Source organism: Orcinus orca, chromosome 6 (assembly GCF_937001465.1).
Source record: "Orcinus orca chromosome 6, mOrcOrc1.1, whole genome shotgun sequence".
In the NCBI taxonomy this organism is placed as follows: Eukaryota; Metazoa; Chordata; class Mammalia; order Artiodactyla; family Delphinidae; genus Orcinus; species Orcinus orca.
This window is the reverse complement of record NC_064564.1, coordinates 38,188,367-38,209,949: the sequence shown is the minus strand read 5'-3', so window position 1 is coordinate 38,209,949 and position 21,583 is coordinate 38,188,367. Positions and strand designations below refer to the sequence as shown.

Sequence of the window (21,583 nt, the reverse complement as noted above, 5' to 3'; positions counted from 1 at the left end):
ACTACAAATTAGCGTTTCCTTTTCTAGAATAACATATACATGGAATCATATAATATGTTTTCTTAGTGTCTGGCTTCTTTCTCTGAACACAATGATTCTTAAATCTAGTCATGCTGTGTATCAGTACTTTTCTTTTTTCTTGGTATGGATTAAGTGAAATTTATCTATTTACTTTAGATGGAAATTTGGGTTGTTTACAGTTTGGGGGGTTATGAATAAAGCTGTTATAACAATCCATATACAAGTCTTTGTGTGAAAAAAATTTTTTTCTTGAGTAAATATCTAGGAGTTTCGTTGTTGAGTCATATGACGTACATGTTTAACTTTATGAGAGCATGCCAAATTGTCCTTTAAAAGTAGTTACACCATTTTACATTCCCATTAACAATGTATGAGAGATCTGATTGCTTCATATCCTCACCAGCAATTAGGATTATCATTGCTTTTTTTTTTTTTTTCCGGTATGCGGGCCTCTCACTCTTGTGGCCTCTCCCGTTGCGGAGCACAGGCTCCGGACGCGCAGGCTCAGCGGCCATGGCTCACGGGCCCAGCCGCTCCGCGGCATGTGGGATCCTCCCGGACCGGGGCACGAACCCGCATCCCCTGCATTGTCAGGCAGATTCTTAACCACTGCGCCACCAGGGAAGCCCTATCATTGCTTTTTATTTTAGCCTTCCGAGTGCAGTGGTATCTCATTAGACTTTAAATGAATTTTTATTTTTCCCTATTTTCTTGGTGTAACTGGCAAAATTGTATATATTTAAGATGTATAATGTGATGATTTGATATTCCTGTATATTATTAAATAATTATCATAATTAAGCTAATTAACATACCCCACCTCACATGGTTACCTTTTGTTTCCTTTATGGTGAAAACACTTAAGATCTCTCTTAGCATATTTCAAGTATGCAATACTGTATTATTAACTATATCAAGTACATAATACTGTATTATTAACTATAGTCACCATGCTGTACATTTATAACTGAATGGTTATATCCTTTGACCCAAATTTTTCCATTTCCTTCCCCACCACTGAGCCCCTGGCAACTACCATTTTACTTTCTGCTTCTGTGAATTGGACACAATTAGATTCCACATGCAAGTGAGATCAAACAATATTTGTCTTTTTGTGTCTGGCTTATTTCACTTAGCATAATGTCCTTCAGTTTCATCCATGTTGTCACAAATGGCAGGATTTCTTTTTGTTTTTATGGCTGGATAATATTCTATTTGTGTGTGTGTGTGTGTGTGTGTGTGTGTGTGTGTATGTGTGTATCACATTTTCTTTATCCATTCATCTGTCAATCAACACTTTGGTTGTTTCCATATCTTCAATATTGTGAATAATGCTGCAATGAACATGAGAGTTAAGATATCTCTTCAAGATCCTGTTTTCATCTCTTTTGTATATATGCCCAGAAGTGTGATTGCTGGGTCATACAGTAATTCTATTTTTAATGTTTTGAGAAAACTCCATGCTGTTTTCCATAATAACTGCACCAATTTACATTCCCACCAACAGTGTACAAAGGTTCCTTTTTTTCCACATCCTTCTCAACGTTTGTTATCTGTTGTCTTTTTAATAATAGTCATTCTAACAGGTGTGAGGTGATATTTCATTCTGGTTTTGATTTGCATTTCCCTGATGACTAGTGATGTTGAGCACCTTTTCATTGCCCTGTTGGCCATTTGCATGTCTTCTTTGGAAAAATGTCTATTTAGATCTTTTGCTCATTTTAAAAATCAGGTTATTTGTTTTTTGGCTATTTGAGTTTTAGGAGTTATTGGTATATTCTGGATATTAACCCCTTATGAGATATATGATTTGCAAATATTTTCTCCTATTCTATAGGTTGCCTTTTCATTTTATTGATTGTGTCCTTTGCAGAGTAGAGTTTTTTAGTTTGATGTCGTCTCACTTGTTTATTTTTGCTTTTGTTGCCTGTGCTTTTGGTGTCCGATCTAAAAAATATTATTTCCAAGACCAATGTCAAGGAGCATTTCCCCCTGTTTTCTTTTAGGAGTTTTATAGTTTCGGGTTTTCATGAGGGCTTTGATTTGCATTTCCCTCATGACTAATGATGTTGAACATCTTTTCATCCTATACTGGCTATTGTCATGTCTTCTTTAAAAGTTTTTGTTCAAATCTTTTGCCATCAAAATAAATCAGACTGTGTGTCTTATTATTAATGAATTGTAATATTTGTATATATATTCTGAATATGGATATAGTAAATATTTTCTTTGACTCTGATTTGACTTTTCATTTTCTTTCATAGAGCAAAAGTTTTACTCTTTGAGGGGAATTCCCTGGCGGTCCAGTGGTTAGGACTCTGTGCTTTCACTGCTATGGACCTGGATTCAATCTCTTTTTGGGGTACTAAGATGCCACAAGCTGCATGACGTGGCCAAAAAAAAAAAAACAGAAAGAAAAAAAATAAATGTGGCCCAGTTTAAAAACAAGTTTTATACTTTTTATTATTCAAGAAATCTTTGTCTACCCTAAGTTTGAAGATTTTCTCCTATGTTTTTTTCTAGAACTATTATAGTTTTAGCTTTTAGTTTAGATCTATGGCTTATATCAAATTAATTTCCAAGTATGTCTTAAGGAAAGGGTTGAGATTATTTCTTTTTCTCAAATGAATATCCAGTTGTTCCAGTTGGGGTATTGCTCCAGTATTGCTTTTATTGCTCCAGTATTGCTTTTAAAGGTGATTTTTTAAAAAGCTTGTTTATAATGCCCTTCAACTCTTGTGATTGTGAGGTCATACAATTACTAAACATGTATTAAGATTTTGCCTCCTGTGAAAGAAAATGCATTGCATTCACTAGATCTTCTTTTCATATCCCTCTCTCCTGAGCACATAGAAGACCAAGACCATCCTCCCTGACCCCTTTGTAGTCGAGCAGGTCTGGTCAATTAAATGTGTGTGGAAACACATGGATTACTTTTATCTGAGGCAGTGAGAAACCCCTACATGACATTCCTACTCTCTCTCTCGTCTGTATTGGCAACTAAGAAAGTCTTGTGTTGGAGTGTGAAACTACGAGATTAAAGGTAAGCCACCCCTTGAAAGACAACTTCTTGAAGTGTCAACTCTGTCCCATACTGGCTTTTGTATGAGTGACAAGTAAATTTTTATGTTTTAAGCCTCTGAGATTTCAGGATTAATTTGTTACAGCAGCATGGCCTACCCTATACTGATTAATATATTTCCTTCCCTCCTTTTTTTAAAAAGTAAGTTTCATGACATAATCTCTCTGAGCAGCTAAACTACCATTTATTGAAATTGTTCAGGCTAATGTGGCTCTAAAAAATAAGGTAACTAAAGGAGTACCCTCATACTATGAAAGAATTTATAAGGACTAAAATAAAAGGACTATAATCGTCTCTTAGGATGATTTGGGGAAAAAGCCTCCTGCATATTTGGGAATATATCATTTGAGTGTACAATAATAAGATTGTAAATCTTAATGCTTTAGGATACTACACTGTAGCTAGAGGATAAAAATAGATTGGTGTGGTGACTAAATCTAGGGCCCGAGATGTGACCTGTACAAGGTGCCAGTTAATATTTCCTTTTCATAAATTACATTCCCTATAACAGAAGATTTTCATAGGAGACCCAGGTCTCAAGTAGTTTTTGGATGTCTAAGGACACAGCTGGAAAAAAATCTTACAGAAGGTTCCTATATCTTCTAAAATGTGCCCTGGGACTTCCCTGGTGGTCCAGTGGTAAAGAATCCACCTTACAATGTAGGGGACACGGGTTCGATCCCTGGTTTGGGAACTGGGATCCCACATGCCTCAGGACAGCTAAGCCCGAGTGCCACAACTACTGAGCTCACGTGCCTCAACCAGAGCCCGTGTGCCACAAACTACAGAGCCCATGTGCTCTGGAACCCACACATCACAACTACAGAGTGCAAGCGCCCTGGAGCCTGCACGCCACAACTAGAGAAAAGAAAACCCGCACGTCACAACTAGAGAGAAGACCGCGGGCTGCAAAGAAAGATCCCACGTGCCTCAACGAAGATCCTGCGTGTCGCAACTAAGACCTGATGCAGCCAAAAATAAAAATAAATAAATAATAAATCTTAAAAAAAATTTATATACTCTGAGTTCTTAATCTGATACATTGTAAAAGTCAAGTACAAAGTCTATTCCAATGTTCTGCCATCATCTCTAAGACAGATGAGTTCAGCCGAGTTCCGGAGAACTTTTCCCCCCTTCCCTTTCTTTGTTCTAAACAATGGTTCATTATGGTTTGTTTCAAGAGAGGCAGCATGAATAGACAGAGTCATGGAAGCATTTCCAATATCATCTTTGGAATTTGGTTTCCTCACTTGTAAGTAAAGGACAGAGTATATTAGTGATTCCCAGTTGGGGCATACAAGTGGATACTCCTATCATTTATAATATTTCAAAGAGTCTAGCAGAAACATTACTTATTTTCTGATGAGGGTGCACAGGCTTATCAAAGCATCACATTTCTTGGAATTTTGGCTCTGAGTTTTTGAACTCAGCAGAGTAGCTTATCTCCTGCTGGGCTAAAACTGGGTTTGAAAATTATATATGTCTTTAATATCAATATTTGCTAACATTTATTGAGTGCTTACGACATACTGAGTAGTGGTCTAAATATTAGACCCAAAGGAAATCTTATTAAATTCCCCAAAGCAGACATTACTTTGGCCACATTCACTATTTTTTTTTTTTTTTTTTTTTTTTTGCGGTACGCGGGCCTCTCACTGTTGTGGCCTCTCCCGTTGCGGAGCACAGGCTCTGGATGCGCAGGCTCAGCGGCCATGGCTCACGGGCCCAGCCGCTCCGCGGCATGTGGGATCCTCCCGGACCAGGGCACGAACCCGTGTCCCCTGCATCGGCAGGCAGACTCTCAACCACTGCGCCACCAGGGAAGCCCTCACTATCTTTTTGTTGTTAATTTCTACAATTATTGTATTGTGGTCAGCTATCAGATTGGGCTTTCAAATGGTCCCAAATAATGTAAATGAAGTAGAGCATATATAAAAGTCACATATCCTTTTTGCAAGAAGTCATCATGAAGATGATAATGGAAATATTAAACCCATAAACTGATCATCTCTAAAATACACAGGGAATTGGCAAATTAAATCAGAGTTTTTTTGATAACAAAAATGAATCTGTTCACTGTAAAAATGAGGGATCTTTCTAGATGTTTATTAAAACAGAAAGAGATAGACTAAAATACACTTAGTTCAGAAAACTTGATTAGGTTTATCTTTCATGCATAGCAAGGTATTTGGTGGATAATGGTGAAGTTAAGTGTGGGGAAAGAACAGTTAAAATGAAACTAAGAGAAAGTAAAATCCATTAATTTCCAGGAATTTATAGTTGATTAGATGGTCGTTCTGGTTATTTATTGCTGTGTAGTGAACCACCCTAACACTTAACAGCTTAAGGGGCAACCATTTTATTATATCACATGATTTTGTGGGTCAGGAATTAAGGCAGGGGACGGCTCTGTAATTTTCCACCTCCATGTGTGATTCAGTGAGGTTACTTGGTGGTATTCAGCTTGTGATGGGTTGGTCTGGAGCCTCCAAGACTAGCCTCACTAGTCAGGCACACTGGCAGACATATCTAGAAGGTAGAATTCAACTGGGACTGTCTACCAGAGTGCCTACATGTGGTCTTTCCAGCAAGGCAGCCTCAGGGTAGTTGGCCATTGGCATGGTGGGATGGGGCTCCCAAGAGTCTATTCCAAGAAATGCAGGTGGACATTGTAAAACTTCTTGTGATCTAGTCTCAGAGTTCCCAGTGCATCACTTCCACCACATCCTGTTAGTCAAGCAAGTCAGCCAAGATTCAAGGGGGGGAGAATTGGACGATACCTCTCAAAGGTAGGAAGAGTAAAGAATGGGTGGCCATCTTTATCACTGGAAACAATTAGCAAGAAAGCATTTGCATGACTTCTGAAAACGCTTGCAAGAGCCCACAGGGCAGCTTAGGGTCATACTTTGCTGAGAGAATGTGTAGTCAAGGAGTGATCCAAGTAAAATGCCACCAAAGGAGTTTTGGAAAGGTCCTTGTTCCTCAGGCTGTGTGTTAGAGTGCATCTATGAGTCTTTATGCTTCTGGGTACAGTCCTTAGTCTTTGAAGGGTTTATAATTCATGGTGGAGCCACTCCCAAATGGATTTCACTGAAATAATTATAGAGCATTTACGATTTTCCACACTCATCGCCTATTATCCTTGGGAAGCACTTTGGGAACTCACAAAATGAAACCAGCTGTTGTTTTACTTGTCAGTGTTAAGTGTTACTTGGCTAGAGCAGTTGGCCAGTGACTATTTCCATGCCTATGTTACCAACAAATTTAAGAGGCTGCTGGCAGTAGTAGCATTAGCCAGAAACCACATGGGCTTATGGAGACTATTACTGAACAGACCCAGCAAGAGGAGAGTGTCCATTAACTGTAGCCTACAATAGGTTATAAGGGGACATGCCCTTGTTCAAACAAGCCATCTTCCACCATCACCAGTTGGGCCATGGTTTCTGTTGAGAAGAGCTTCAGAAAGGTACCTCCCAGAAAGTGGTGGCTCCAGGAAGCTGGCATTTGCTCCCCAGCTTCACTTCTCTCATTCCCATTCCTATTGCTACCACCACACTCAGCCGCCAATGAATCATATTCCCTCTTTATAGGTCCCGTCTTTTCCTTCTGTATTCTTCAGGTCAGCCGAGACAGGTAAACATCATCTAAAATAACTTTATTAAAGAATATAAGGTGGGCTTCCCTGGTGGTACAGTGGTTGAGAATCCACTCACCACCACAAGGGACACGGATTTGAGCCCTGGTCCGGGAAGATCCCACATGTCGCGGAGCAACTAAGGCTGTGCACCACAACTACTGAGCTTGCGTTCTAGAGCCCGCGTGCCACAACTACTGAGCCCGTGCCCATAGAGCCCGTGCTCAGCAACAAGAGAAGCCACTGCAATGAGAAGCCCGTGCACCACAACGAAGAGTAGACCCTGCTCACGGCAACTAGAGAAAGCCCAGGCTCAGCAATGAAGACCCAGCACAGCCAAAAAATTTAAAAAAAAAGATGTAAAGCAAGAAGAAATCATCTTGGAAAATATGATTTATGTAACAGAACCCAAGTTCAAAAGCACAGGATAACTAGTCTAGCCCCAGAAGGCTGGGTTCAAGCTCCAACTTGGTGTTTTCTTTCTCTTCTAACTCGTTTTTCTGATTTTCAGGAAATGTACTTAAGTGTTACTTTATTAGGTTCTCTAGATGAATGGAAAAGACACATTAATGCTGAAAACTCTTCCCCCTTGATTTGGCTTTAACCCCCATGTTATTTGTGGGTCTTTCACCCATTGCTTTGTTCATGGCCAGTTGGCAGGGCCAGTTGTCTGGAGAAGCCTGACATAGCAGCCCCACGCTACTAACTCAATCTGGCTTATAAGTCTTTTGTGACTTACTAAGGAGATATCTTCCCTGGTCCCCAGAATGTCGTGGGTACACTGGGTTTAGCATGGTCATTGGAAATGGAGACTCCAAAGTCAGTTTACCTTTCCACCTGACTTTTGCTATATGACTTTTGAGCCTTAACTTCTCATCTGTAAAATGGAAATAATAATAATACATACTTCACAGGGTTGTGAGTACTAAGAAAATAGTTAGGTATAGGGTGCTTTAGAACAGTTCTTGCTACAAATTCTCAGAAAAGAATTATTTGTGATGATAATCACGCTTACAGAGGGCCAGAGTTTTTTTTTTAAACAACTTTTTATTGAAGTATAGTTGATCTACAATGTTGTATTAGTTTCAAGTATACAGCAAAGTGGTTCAGTTATACATATATATATATGTAAATTCTTTTTCAGATTCTTTCCATTATAGGTTATTACAACATATTAACTAGAGTTTTCTGTGCTATACAGTAGGTCCTTGTTGTTTACCTATTTTAGGTACAGTGGTGTGTATCTGCTAGTCCCCAGCTCCTAATTTATCCCTCCTTGCCTTCCATTTTGGTAACCATAAGTTTGTTTTCTATGTCTGTGAGTCTACTTCTGTTTTGTCAATAAGTTCATTTGTATCACTTTTTTTTTTTTTTTTTTTTTTGCGGTACACGGGCCTCTCACTGTTGTGGCCTCTCCCATTGCGGAGCACAGGCTCCGGACACGCAGGCTCAGCGGCCATGGCTCACGGGTCCAGCCGCTCCGCGGCATGTGGGATCTTCCCAGACCGGGGCACGAACCCGTGTACCCTGCATCGTCAGGTGGACTCTTAACCACTGCGCCACCAGTGAAGCCCTGTATCACTTTTTTAGATTACACATAAAAGTGATATCATATGATATTTGTCTTTCTCTGTCCGACTTACTTCACTTAGGGTGGTAATCTCTAGGTTCATCCATGTTGCTGCAAATGGCATTATTTCATTCTTTTTATGGCTGAGTAATATTCCATTGTATATATGTACCGCATCTTCTTTATCCATTCATCTGTTGATGGGCATTTAGGCTGCTTCAGTCTTGGCTATTGTAAACAGTGCTGCTATAAACACTGGGGTGCATGTATCTTTTTGAATGCAAGTTTTTGTTAGGGACAGAGGTTTCATTCCTCCAGAGAACAGCCATAGCTCCTCAGATGTAGACAGCTGGGGAAGGGGCAGTTTCAAATAGTGTATCAAAAATTCTCTGTGGTGTAAGGGGGGGTGGAAAGTGGATGGTGAGGAGTGGGGAGAAGGAAGCTAACATTTAGAGAGTGCCTGCTTTGTGCTCAGCCTTATGAGAGAGTTTTGTATGTATTATTTATGGAATTGTCTCAGCAACAGCATGAGGTACTATGTACAGCTCTCTTCCCTTTATAGTTGTAGGAACTGAGGCACAGAAAGTTTGAGTAACTTGCACAGAAAAACAACAAAACTTAGAAAAGTAATGTTCCTGGCTGATCTTAACCAGTAAGATCAACTTTTTAAAGTTGAAGTTAGACTCTGTCAATGCATTTTTAGGCAAATGAATGGTGAACTTTAAAAAAAAGACATATGAGGACCCATCTTTTTAAAACTGTAGCTATACTGTAGTATTTAGATGTAGCTATACTGTAGCTATACTGTAGCTATACTGTAGTATTTAGTAAATACTATTTACTAAAAAAGAAATCTATTTACATTGTATTCTATGTTATGGTGTGCTGTGCTGTGCTGTCCTATGCTATGCTATGCTATTCTGGTCTGTTCATTCATTTATTCACCCCCCAAATATTAACTGAGTGACCTTAGTATGGCGGGTACTATCCCAGGTGTGATGGACTCATTATTGTATTAATCAGTGTGATAAATAGAATAATGACATCCCCTCCTCGACCCACAACACACAAATGTTACCTTACTTGGAAAAGTGTCTTTTCAGGTGTGATTAAGATAAGGATCTTGAGATAGGGAGATTATTCTGGATTATCTATGTGGGCCCAATGTAGTCATGAGTATTTATAAGAGGAAAGGAGGAGGGTCAGAGCCACGAGGGAGATGTAACGATGGAAGCAGAGGGTGGAGTGATGTGCTTTGGAGATGAAGGGAGGGTCCACTAGCTAAGGAATGGAGGTGGCTTCTAGAATCTTGTAGAGCAAGGAAACAGATTCTGCTTTAGTACTTTCAGAATAACACAATCCTGCCTCAACCTTGATTTTAGTTCCATAAGACTCCTTTTGGATTTCTGACCTCCAGTATTGCCAGAGGATAAATTTGTGTTATTTTATGCCCTTAAGTGTGTGGTAATTTGTTACAGCAACAATAGGAAACAAACACAGAAGAGTTAGAGTATGATGTGGTAACAAATAACTTCCAAATCTCATTGACTTATCACAGCAAAGGGTTATTTCTTATTCACAATACTAGTCCAGTGAGGGCCAGATGGGGGCTGTGTTCACTATTGTCAGCCAGGAGCCCAGGCTGATGGAGGAACCATCATAACGCATGCTTCCATGACCACTTCATCTTTACATGGCAAGTAGTTCATAAACCTTCCTCCAGGAAGAGACGGAGTACCGTGCTTCACATTTCACTGGCCAAAACAAATCACATGGCGGCGCCAAAGTTCAGCTGGAGAGGGGACATATACTCCTACACATGGAGAAGGAAGGAAACTGAAAATGGGGGACCAGTCCTGGAGACTCCTCCAAAGGAAAAGAGCCTATTCTCTCGGTCCCTGTTCTTATGGAGTTTATGTTCTGTGGAAGATGGAGACTGACAAAAAAAAATAGAAACAAAACCCTACTAGAAAACAAATGGGATCAATTTCAGAACTTGATAAATGTTATGGAGAGAATAAAACAGGGTGATGTGATAGAGTGATGGGGTGGCTCCATTTGATTGGTGGTCAGGGAAGAACTCTCTGAGAAAGTGGCATCTGAATTGGGAGATGATGACAAGAGCCAACCATGAGATGATCTTGAGACAGAGTGCTTCAGAGGGATCCAAAAATAACTGTTTTCTGCTGCACTTAAGAAATACAGAAATCTTGGGGAAAGATATTTCCTTTCAATCTGTTTCTACAGGACTGAACAAGTGTTCATGACTGGAGGAAAATTGACGGCGCACAATGGCTCTTAGACTGATGAATATTCCGTTACAAAATTTCAATAAACCAGAATTTTGTATGAAACAGAATGCCCTTCTCATCACAGGACCCTAGGACCCTTGGATTTGGACTGGTTTCCAAAAGACTGGTTAATGCTCTCCTGGAAATGACAAGGAGGAAAATCTTTGAAACAGCAGTCAGGGGACTCAGCAGAGAATGGCTGAGCAAAGGAAGTTGCTGCAGTGCTTGATTTGAACTATTTTGCTGCATGACTCATTCAAAACACCCAAGGTTTTGGTGAGGCAAAGTCTCAGGCAATGTGGAGGAGAATAGTGCACAGAACCTCTACGATAAACTAACTGGCAGGAAAGGTTGTCAAAACATCCAAACTGTGAGCAAAAGTTCAGAAGCTTCTGTTCGGGACACACCCAGAAAAATAAATAGCTCTGGATCTTGTTGGTTGGAGTTGGGATAAAAAAGGAGCACAACCTCTGAGCGGAAAAACATCCATAGAGAGCTGCAAAACCTGGGAGAAGGAGAGATAGAGAGGTAAAGTTCCTTCTTTGAAGAACAGAGCAAGAACAGTCCATCAGAAGGTACCTGGGGCAAGGACAGGATACCTGACAACATTGAGCCTCCAGAAAAGTCCATCTACTTCTACTCATCTGGTCCATGCTCTGCTCCTGGCCACTGGGAGCCTGCCTCTCCTTCAGGTGCCTTCTCCTCCATGGAGAACCTTTGGTACAGCTGGAAACCTGCCCTGTCCTTCATCTGCCAATAGCAGACAGCAGAGGGCTGAACCCTGCCTATTTATCCTTGACAAATCTAAACATTCTCCTTTCAACTCTCATTGACAGATGGAAGAATTCATTCTGGAGTAGGGAAAAGAGGATGGGACTTGTCATTAGGGAATATGGATTTAAATCTTGGCTTCTCTTAGATTGAAATTTTTGACAGAGTTTCAATAAAACAGGATTTTTTATGAAGTGAAATGCAATTCTCACCACCATGTAACCTTACTTAGAATGACCTTCTGGTCTACCTGGAGAATTTCTTCCAATTTGTCAGTGGGCTAGAGCCAGAGTTTCTGCCTCTGTGACCCTTTCCTGGTCACAGAAGACCCTGTTTTCTGCTTAATGGTTGACGCTGGTAATATCCATCCTCTTAAGAGCAAATTTTCCCCTTAGCTACATGGCAAGCCTTGCCCTGAGCCTTCAATGAGATAGTCATGTTAGGTAACAACTCTATAAGCCTAATTGTTGAACTAGAAACACATAGTTTTGGGTAGCAGATTAAAAATAGGCTAGGGTTGTTACTTAATACTGAACCTCAAATTCCAAGCAATTGCCAGGGTATGTGTGTTGGATAGTACGTGGATTTTTGGCAAGCAGCATTAGGCACTCATGTGTTGTGTCCTGCATCACATACCCTTGGCCCATCTCTGATTTCATCCATAGTTTCAGTGGATAGTTCTAGATAAGCTTGAAATGTCCCACCACAAACTCAGACTTTCTCTGGTGTCTTGGCAGCTTGCCCAATCGACATGAAAACACAGTCCTGAAATGTTCGGAAACCAGAGCTCCCATACACAGGCCTCAAGTAAACGGGGGAGGAGGCCAAGTCTGGGGGCCTTTGGTAGGTGAATCGGGAGGTCCTGGCAGAATCTGTAACAAAATATCATAAACTAGGTGAATTAAAGCAATAGAAGTTTATTGTCTCAGTTCTGAAGGCTCAGGTACAATATTAAGGTGTTGGCAGGGCCATACTCTCTCTGACAGCTCTAGGGGAGAAGCAGTCCTCATTTTGAGGGCTTGGGCAGGTCACTTTACCTCCCCGAGCCTCAGTTTGTGCTTTTATAATTAAGCATAATCCTATCTTCTATGTCTGGAAACTCATGAGTTTCACACATAACACTTAGAAAGCTCTTAGCGTGACCTTTGAACATAGTAGGAGCTTTACAAATGGTAGCTCTAATCATTTATTGTTATTTATTTTTGCTTAATAATTATATTATTTATCATTGGATTTTATTATTTAATTATTATCATTTACTATTATCAGTTAATAGGTCAGTTTAGCCCCTAGACCAACAGGAATAAGCCAAGTTTGGTAATGGAGGACAAAAGAATTTTACGGAGTCTATCAGTTAGCTATCCCCACAACAGTGCTGCATAACAAACCATCTCAATACCCAGTGGCGAAGGCAGCAGTCATTTGTTTTCCATGGATCTGCGGGCAGCTGACCCTGGCTGAGCTCTGTTTCTAGTGTCTCTCCTCCTTGTCTTGGCACCAGCAGGTTGACTCTTCTGGGACCAGGGTTGGCCTGTGATTTCACGCTCACAGCCTCTTAAATAAAAATTGTAGTAGCCAATTACACGGCTACTTTTTTTGCAGTCCCCAGCTGGAAAAACTTGTTCCTATTCTGATGCAGGACTATGAATATCTGACTTGGGAAGGCATATCTGTTACAGGCTTTTGTGGCTTTGCTTTTACAAGAAAAGTTAAACCTTGTTTTGGCTAGGTAAGTCTTGAAAAGACCTTGATGGGTCTTGAAACCCTGTTTTCTAATGTTTTCTTGACCATTCTTGAAGACTCTTCGAGTTGCTATAAAATTTGAGTTTTCACATCTTGAATGACTTGCCTAACTTCTATCAGCCAGAGTGGATAGAAATTGCTCAGGAGAATACTTATCAATGGAAGAAAGGGAGATAAGAAAGTAAACAACACATAGGACAAAACACATACAACTCTGGATATCAAGAGCATGTGCTCACTGGCTGAGAGATCTCATAGTATGGGACACTAACAACCATTGGCCAGGAGCTTCAGTAGGATCTGTGTCATGTCACTTCATTGGCTGAGAGCAATGGTTAGCATTCAGATTGAGAAACAAACAGTGTGCTGTACTGGACTGAATTTTATATTATACACACTCATATGTGTGTGTGTATATATATATACACACATACATATATGTAATGTAAACATATGTCTATGTAAATACATTTTAAAATGTCCACCTTTCTAATACATTACAAACTTTTTCAAAAAAGAAATGATTTCAAAGATAAATAGCATTTTAACAAATGATCAGGGTAGGTGTGTATAGCTTTTCTCTCCTTAGGATACTGCAATTTTGCATTTTCAACTGTCTTGTCACTAATCCTAAATTCTTGATTACCGTGCTGTCAGCTGAAGAGGAAAACTAGAAGATAAGCTTGTAAAAACACCCAGACAAGAAGCATTTTAAGTAGGGCAAGTGAGCTGGGTTGTAACAAATCTGGAGCAAAATAAGAAAGAATGGACACCCTCACTTTATGGTTGAGATGACTTTGAAGGAGGGAGATTTAAAGGGAAACAGCAATGGTTATGCCTTTTCTGATTTAGACAGATCTGCACAGGAAGTACCATGTGTGACAGTAAATGCAAATGTGCTTCTGTCCCTTCTACAAAATCTCTTCTGTTTTCATTTATTTTTGTTTACTTATTGGTTAAAAACAATCATGTCAGAAAGCTATGGAAACAATATAAAATGAAAGTAATTAGTGAACATGCTGCAAACAACTGTTTAGATTCTTTCCTTCCAATTCAATTACTATTAGACTCCTCTTTTTTGATAGAGTTCAGATGTGAACTAGTACGTATATTTTTGTTGGCTAATAGTCGGAGAGTAATGGAAAGGAATTTGGGAAGTTGTCAGTAGGGGTTCCCTTCCCAACTCCTTTATAGTCCTGGCTCTGCTTCCATTTCCAAAGTAGTTTATACCCCTAGCTTAACTGAATACTGATTTTAAGATCCACACACTTCTCTCTATTCTTATAGTAAAGAGTCATTAGAAACATGAGCCAGTAGACTGACCCAGTGTAGCCATTCACACCATGAGATCTTCTTTTGCTTCCGGCACTTTGTAGCTATATGTGAGCTATGTCACCCACAAGATGTGGACCATAGTCTAAGGAGTTTGGGCTGACAGCATCCCCTGTGGGTGATCTCCTTTTATGTTTTGTTTTCCTTTGGTTTTAAAGTAAACATTATTTTGAAAAATTCTAACTACATTTTCATGGACTTAAGGAGGGAGGGTTCTGTGGTTACTAAGTCAGGAGAATGTGGAGGAATTCAGTGCATGGGCTGGGGGACCTTGGCCTTCCATGTTCCTGGCTTAGAGGAGGGGGGTTGGGACGGACAAAGGAGCAGATCTTTGCAGGGAGGGGGCGGTAATGGGGAGAACCCAGTGTCCTGATCCTTCCTCACCTGAAGGTTCCTCTCCTGGTTGGTATTTATTTTAATGATGATCACTTAATATTGGTTAAAAAGGCATTCTTCTTCAGATCCCTTTCCTGTAGCTGGTTTGCATGGAAATATAAGGCAGATTCTGATATCTTTGTACTGGAGTAGATTCATTCAGGCTTACTGAGGCAAGTTGCAGTTACTTTACAGGAATCATATTTGCAAAGTTGCCTGTTAAAAACTCTTCATTCATTCTGTATCTGGCTATGCTTTTCTTCATATATGCTGACAAAGTACAATATTAAAAAGTTAAAAACACAGTGGCTATAAAAATATATAGTAAGCATATATAAAAGATTTAACTAATCAATGAGGGTACCAGCAGGGTGACAAAGCAGCTACAAAGACAGCTATGAGAAACTGATACCTATCCTGATCTTTCTTTTTCTCTTCCCTCCCTCCCTCCCTCCCTCTCTCTCTCACGCGGGCCTCTCACCGTTGTGGCCTCTCCTGCCGCGGAGCACAGGCTCCGGACGCGCAGGCTTAGCGGCCATGGCTCACGAGCCCAGCCGCTCCACGGCATGTGGGATCTTCCCAGACCGGGGCACAAACCCCTGTCCCCTGCATTGGCAGGCAGACTCTCAACCACTGCGCCACCAGGGAAGCCCTCTCTCTTTCTTTCATCTCCATATCTTACATATGTCTGAGTGGGACAGGATCACTGGGATAGGATGTCCGGCAGGGCAATATGCGGCACATTGTGAGACTATGGTCTCTGCCATACAGCAATTATCATTGACTGATCTACAAGTTAACATCTAACTTTACCCAGTCTGGGGCTTTATCATAGAAAATGAGAGTCAAAGTTACCTGTCCTAGAGCAGGGGTCAGGGCAGCAAACACCCTGCCTGCAGGTTGTTCTCTGTAGTCTAGGGTCACAGCCATGCCTTTCCATTTAGCATAGCCTATGGCTGTTTTCGCACTACTGTGGCAGATTGAATAGTTGTGACAGAAACCATATGGTCTTCAAAGCTGAAAACATTTACTATTTGGCCCTTTATTGAAAGTTTCCAGCCCCAGGTCTAGAGGCTGAGGCCAATAACCCTTTCATAGGCCTGATAGGAAATGCTCTAGAATGACCCTGAAGCCTTGATTTAAATGTGTGGATTTTTCTCAACAGCATTATGCATATGTGCAGAGTTGTATGTTTTACCTTAAAAAAACTAAACTACCAAACGTATTAATTTTCACAATAAATAGAACTGAACAGAGTTTGGGCTAATTCCTATTGCTCTTCAGCAGTGACTTGCTCCAGGAGATCTTCTCTGAGTCTCACCCTATCCCCCTGCCCAGCCCTGTCCCTAAGGCTGGATCAGGCACTTGCTGGCTCTGGTGGGCTCCCAGTGTCTATCTTAGCACCATCACTCTTTTTTTTTTTTTTGCGGTACGTGGGCCTCTCACTGCTGTGGCCTCTCCCGTTGCGGAGCACAGGCTCCGGACGCGCAGGCTCAGTGGCCATGGCTCACAGGCGCAGCCGCTCCACGGCATGTGGGATCTTCCCGGACCGGGGCACGAACCCGTGTCCCCTGCATCGGCAGGCGGACTCTCAACCACTGCACCACCAGGGAAGCCCTAGCACTATCACTCTTTTAATTAAAAAATTTTTTTTTACTTATTTATATTTGGCTGCATTGGGTCTTCACTGCTGTGCGCGGGTTTTCTCTAGTTGTGGCTTGCGGGCTCTAGAGTGCAGGCTCAGTAGTTGTGGTGCAGGGGCTTAGTTGCTCCGCGGCATGTGGGATCTTCTCGGACCAGGGCTCGAACCCATGTTCCCTGCATTGGCAGGCGGATTCTTAACCACTGCACCACCAGGGAAACCCAGCACCGTCACTTTTCATCTGTTATCTGTGTGCCCCTCAGAACTGGCTACATAACTTACAGGGGTCAGTGCAAATTAAGAAAGCAGGGCCCTTGTTCAAAGATTATGAGTTTCTGTACAGCAACACTAGGGCAATAAACTGAGTGCAGTGTGTGACTGCCCAGTTCATACACCCGTGTTGCTGCCCTGGCTCCGCTCACTGGAATTTGATCTCCCTGACCTGTTCACCTTTGCATCCTAAGCACACAGAATATCTGACACATAGTAGGCACTGGACAAATATATTTGTAGAATGTTATTCATTATCAACATGTTCTGTAAAAAAAAAGACTTTGATGATTTTATTTTTCAAAATTCTATTGATTTTAAAAGCCATATTTATTGCATAAAATAATTATATGCACATATTCAAATGTAGGAGCAGGCTTTATTGTGCATTTAGTATATTACACGAGTGTTCACTTTTCTTCATCCTTTTTTCTTTCTGCTCCTCAGAGTGAATAATTTCAACTGTCCTATCTTAAACTTGGCTGCTTCTTTCTTCTGCCTGCTCAGATCTGCCATCTGAACCCCTCAACTGGCTATTGCTATTCTGGGTGACACGGGATCTTCATCCCCTGACAATGCTTCTGGCCATGTCCCCCGTGTCTTCACAGTCTTCTGAGCCCCTTTGCTGGGGATATAGCCACTTCTTCTGGATCCCTTTGTCTAGGCCTGCTAACTGTGCTGCCCCTGCACATCCCAGGCTGCCACCTGGTTCCTCCCCTGCTTCTCCCAGAAGCTACCTCTCCTCCTGGTACAGACACTCATTTGAATGGTATTCTGTGGAGAGGACGGAAAGAAGATCTGACTTCCTTAGGTTAAATTTGTTAGGGGAGTATCAAAGTGGTGTGCCTCATGTCTCAATGTCTTGGCACACTTGGTGGAATGGCATTTGTGGAGTTTACTTTTTTTGACTTTCGCTCCACACCCACACACTCACACACCCGTATAAAATTCAGACACAGATTAAGGTTTGGAGACATATCTAGGCTTTTCTGCCAGCTCAAGGTTGTCTTATGGGATTCCTTTCCCATAAAACTCTGTAGGCCTTCATGGAATAGACTTTTCTGGAAGGCGTGTTTATCAGGCAGGTTCAGACAGTTCTCTCCCCGCACGAAACATGCTGACTCTACCTGCCCTGTTGCCCTATTCACCTCAGCTTCCTGAATAACTAAAGACATACCTTGTTTTCCCTTCATTTCCATTGAACTATTCAGATCCTCTGGGAGAATCAATGACTCATTCAGTACAATGGAGAGCCTGTTTATATTGTAATTAACCAAATTTATTTAACATGTTTTACGTATTCAAGGTTTCAGATAGTTTGTCATGTTTGCTCTGAGTCCATATTTAGGAACACAGTATAGCTGTATATGCATATTTGTCATGTTCTGACTGGTCATATTGGCCAGAATAAGAGGGAACAGCAGATCGTGTTTAGGCAAAGATTCGGTTCCAGGCCATCACCCACACGGTTGCAGGAAAAAAACCAAACAAACCATAAATAAGTACAAATGGATTGTGAGTTTTAATTCATGATTATTAATGCACAAAGTTTATATTTGAAAAGTAAAATATACCTCATATCAAAAAATAAACTTTAGCTGAAACCTCTGATGGGATTTTTCAAAAGACTTTTGAAAAGTTAATTCCATCTTAAAAGCCAGCACCATAAATGGCATTTATACAGCATTTACCATGTGCCAGGCACTGCTTTAAGTGTACCACAAACATAAACTCATTGAACCCACAGCCCTATGATGTAGGCACTTTTAGGTATTATATCCTACGTCACACCTAGACAGGGTTTTCCTGCTCTTTTGCAAATATACGCCCCTGTTTACAGAAATGGGCCATGATGCTTATTTTGCGTTAGAATGTGTGTATGATTTCAAACTACATCTGCGGGTCATCGTGATTTTTCCCATCAACAACAGCAAATTAATACAATTTTCCTCTAACAGTAGTTCTCATAAGTCTCTTAGCAGGCTTAAAAGGTTTAAAAACTAATTTTATATTTGTCTTAGAGAAGAGCAAATGTAAGGATAATCTATCATTTTGTCAGGTTAACTGGTCTAATGAAGACAGTTGACATAAATTAAATAAGCAGGTGGAAAGACATGAATTAGTTAACCCTCTCAAAAACTGTTCATGTACACTAACCAGTTGAAAGACACTAGCCATCCCATATATGCATACATTATTCACACGTATTATTCATTACATGTAGTTAATGTCATGCATATGCCCTGAATTTTCTGGTTTGCTAACTATCCTGCCCACATAAACAGATTGCTGATTGTCAAACCACATGTCCTGGTTGCTGTTTCAGAAGATACCGTCACTAGATGATAGAAAAAGGTCCATAAACACTGTTGGGTGTCAGTGTAATTGAGGCAAACTAGAATTCCCCCCTCGCCCCCACCGCCGACAATTAGTAAGTAGTACTAATTTTTTAAAAACGTGAAACATGAATCAAAATCTCTTTTGAAGCCTAAACCAGAATATGCAAAATAGTTCGGGTTAGTGTTTCTAAAAGGAAGTTACATGCTTCATGTTCCTAAAGTTTTTTGCAAGTTCAGGCAGCACATACCGGGTTGCTTTTATTTTTAAAAGAAAATTTGGCCCTTTTTGAAGATTCACTCGTTATCACTTTTATCATCGTTTCAGAAGGCAAATATTTTTGTTTGGCAATTCCACAAGGATGCCTTCTGCAAGATAAAAAATTAAGGTGCCACAAGGAGCAAAAACGCACACAGGACCAGATGCATGCTACAGGCCACTGGGCATGTACATTTTCATCTCTGTTGACCTGGTAAGCCTAGTAGTATAAACACACGTTTACCCCTTTAGATATTAGCCAGAGTAGAAAGCAAACGGTGGGTGTAGGGGAGCTGGGTGGAGGTGGGTCTGAGTTCTGACTCTACCGGAGCATCAGCCTTGTCCCCTGCATGTGACTCAACAACCCACAACTAGCTGAGAGGAGGAGAGGTGGGGACCCGCGAGTCACGCCCTCATGGACTTTCCCTTAGAGTAGGTCTTTTCAATAATTCTACACTAGTAGGTGGAGACGGTCATTGCTAAGCCATCATGCAATCCTTGCTTTTGGAAGCAGGGAGCCTGTGAACCACGCGCTGAATAATAACAAACGCAGAACAGTTCCAAGAGCCAGGCACTATTTTAAGTGCCTTACGTGTACTCATCCTTGACAACAAGCTCTTAAAGGTAGGGACCATTTTCATCATCTTTATTTTTTTATTAGAAAAAATTTTTTTTTCTATTTTTTTTGAATTTTGTTTTGTTAATTTTTTTATACAGCAGTTTCTTATTAGTAATCTGTTTTATACATATTAGTATATATGTGTCAATCCCAACCTCCCAAATCATCATCTTTATTTTACAGGTCAGAAAATGGAACCATCTGAGGCAAAATAACTTGCCTGAGGTGATGCAGCCATGGTGACAGAGCTGGATTTGAACACAGAAGTCTGATAAACCTCCTACCATGTGTCTCTCCCAGAGAAGGTAGCCAAATCATGATGCTTCTCTGGACTTCCTCCACCACCTGCTGGGGTACAGGTCCCAGAGTGCTTCCTTAGAGTTGAACCAAGAGTGCTGACAGTGGCTTTAATGGTTGTTAGTGGGACTGAATGAAAGGATGTCTATTGGATGTTTGCACAGAGTTGCTGCTCAGTGAAAAAGAAAAAGAGAAAAAAGTTCTTGAGCTACAGTGAGACACCCAAAGAAATGTTAAACAAAATTCATGATTTGTTTAAATTCTGTAGCAAAACTGGAAGTTTCCAAAACTAGAATTTCTTTGCCTCATTAAACTGTGGCTTCCTTCTTTTTATTCTCCTCAGTATGAATTACCTTATGAGTTTTCTGATCCCTAAAGTAAAAAAAAAAGTTTATTGTAAAAAAAAAAAGAAGATAACAGAAAACCAAAGAAGAAAGTGAAAATTCCTTGAAATCCTACCAATGAGAGGAAACATCTATGAAAATTTCACTCTCTATCCTCTTGGAGTTTTCCCTGTGTCTTTATATACGTATATACATATCTAGATGAAAGGTTGGGGGAAAATGGATAAGGCTATACAATCTTGTTTACCTGTATTTTTCACTTCATGTAATGTGGACGTTTTGACATGTCAATAGATCTAGTTCCACATCTTCATTTTTAATCATTACAAACTGCTTCACTGTGTGTATGTTTCATAATTAAACGTTCCTCTATTGAATGACACTGATTATTTGCTTTATTGCTACAATAAACAAGCCTGGATGATTAAAAGCACATCTATTTCTTCTTTTTGATTACTTCCTGAGAATAAATTCCTAGAAATAAAATTCTTTGATCAAAGAGTGTCCATTTTTAAGGATTTTAATGTATTATGTCTATTTCCATTTCCCTCCCTCCCCCAACCCCTCGAAAATTGTACTTTTTTTTTATTCTCGGTTTTGGTAAGAGAGTGTTTATTTCCCCACATAATTGTCAACAGTGGGTTCAATAATATTGGGTATTCACTCGAATTTTTACCAATGCAATAACTAAAAAATAAGTAAAAATAATAAAATGGTATTTCATTGTTTTAATGTGCATTTCCTTGTTTACTACTAAAGTTGCACTTTTCTTAGGTCTGTTTACTAGTCACTTGTATTTCCTCCTTTGGGAAGTGACTGATCATGCCCATTTTCCCTTTTTCTTTTCTTTTTGGCTATAACTGTTTTTTATATATTAAGAACATGAACTTTGTCACAGATGTTAAAGCTGTTTTTCCTGTGTGTTGTCTTTGAATTTATTTATGACGTTTCTAACCATACAAACATTTAGAATATGTCCGTTTTTCTCTTTAGTTTC

The 21,583-nt window shown here is 40.3% G+C and overlaps 1 long non-coding RNA gene across 1 annotated transcript in view; it reads left to right on the top strand.

The window, feature by feature from the left end:
• Window positions 1-20,656, top strand: part of LOC117198592 (uncharacterized) — a 342,215-nt gene extending 321,559 nt beyond the window's left edge. The window contains exon 4 of the long non-coding RNA XR_007478232.1: window positions 20,129-20,656. This is a non-coding gene — a long non-coding RNA (uncharacterized LOC117198592). The remainder of the gene's footprint in view (window positions 1-20,128) is intronic.
• The last annotated feature ends 927 nt before the right edge of the window (window positions 20,657-21,583 follow it).